Below are 1,859 nucleotides of genomic sequence, written 5' to 3' on the forward strand. Positions count from 1 at the left end.
GGAAGAAAATATAATAATAAAAGTGATGATTACGAAATTGAAACTGAGCTAGCCCAATTCGTAAAGAAGCTAAGGAAAGGGTCCAAGTTCAAAAGTAAGTATCCTATAGTAAATTATGCTACGAAATTCCCTCATAAGCATGATAGTGATGATGAAGACGAGTATGAAAAGAAGACATTCAAAAAGAAAGGGCTTAACTAGAAGAACTTCTTATCTAAACAAGATGACTATGATAAATAAGAATTTGTGATTATCAAGAAGAAGTCAACTAAATATATCTCTCTACTCAGAGGAGATGATAACGATGAATTTGATAAGGAAGATAATTGTGCTGAAGACAATGAAGTATCATTTATGGAATTTATAAATAAGATGATTTTGATCAAGAAGAAGAAGGAAATATGGATGAGCTACTAATAAGAGCCATTGAATAAAATGAGAAATTTTGAAAGAAGGTCATTTCTCTCAAAATAAAAAACGAGGAAGCAAAAAGGAAGGAGGAGTTATTGAACAATAAACTAAAGGAAAAAGAAGAAATTTGCAGAAAATGAGAAGTTGAAGTTGTTACCCTAAGAAATGAATTGGATCAAGTTAAAAGGAGTTGGGAAAGCTCTAAAACTCTTGATAACATTCTTAATACACAAATACCTTAGCATGACAAGTTTGGAATTGGCTTCAAATGGGAATCATCTAGTACAAAGGAAAGTGGAAAAACTCGAGAAAGTTATGTTGACATCTTGAACAATCATCCAAAAGAAGAGAAGTCATCCCACCAGGAGAAAAGTTCCACCTTTAACCATCCAAGAAATGAAGGAAGGCTACCTCCAAGGAAGAATACGACATCAAGTCAAGGCTATCTTAACATGTATCAAACAATCTTTCTTGGTCATTGCTTTCATTGTAAAAACTTTGGTCATCAAGCTAGGCATTGCAAAGTTAATAAGGACAATGATTTAAGATATAAGATTGATTATCAAAGAAAGCCACGTAGCCTAAAAACACAGGGACAGATCAAGACTTACAATTCATTTGATCCTTTGGTTAAGTATGATCTTTTTTTCTCAAAATGCAATGACTATGGCCATGATACACAAAATTTTCCATCCAAAAGCGAAGGAACTACTTCTAAATGTGGTCTAGCTTTATGTGCACATGGTGATGAAAACCAATGGTTTGTGGATAGTGGGTGCTCAAGACACATGACAGGTGACCAAAAGAAGTTTATCACATTAAATAAAAAGGATGGAAATGTATCCTTTGGAAGTGGATTTGCTAAAATTGTGGGAAAAGGGACTATTGCACTTGTTAATGGAAAAGGAAAAGCTCAAAATGCATTATTGGTCGATGGAATCAAACACAATATTTTAAGTGTTAGCCAGATTTGTGATGAAGGACATAATGTTGTCTTCAGTTCTAAAAATTGTGAGATAAGTAATTCCTCCACTGGAAAACTTGTCACAAAAGGAGTTAGAACACCTGACAACGTATGTATCCTGAGTAAACTTCAAGATAGATGCTATTTAAGTCGAGCATATGAAAACGAGTTGTGGCACAAATGATTGGGGCATATAAGCTTTGATAAGTTGGTCAATATCAGACAAAAAAATGTAGTAAGAGAAATTCCAAAAATTGTTAAGCTAGATCAAGTCATGTGTGGCCCATGCCAACAAGGAAAGCAAACTAGAACCTTCTTCAAAACTAAGGAGATATCAACATCAAAACCTATCAAGATCATACATGCTGACTTATGTGGACCAACTAGAACTCCATCTCTACAAGGCGAAAGGTACTTCACTCTATTTTTTTGATGACTATACTAAAATTGTGTGGGTATACTATATAAATTTTAAATCTGAAGA

Source organism: Pinus tabuliformis, chromosome 6 (assembly GCF_031772625.1).
Source record: "Pinus tabuliformis cultivar Carrire ecotype Pingquan chromosome 6, CPIR1, whole genome shotgun sequence".
Lineage (NCBI taxonomy): Eukaryota > Viridiplantae > Streptophyta > Pinopsida > Pinales > Pinaceae > Pinus > Pinus tabuliformis.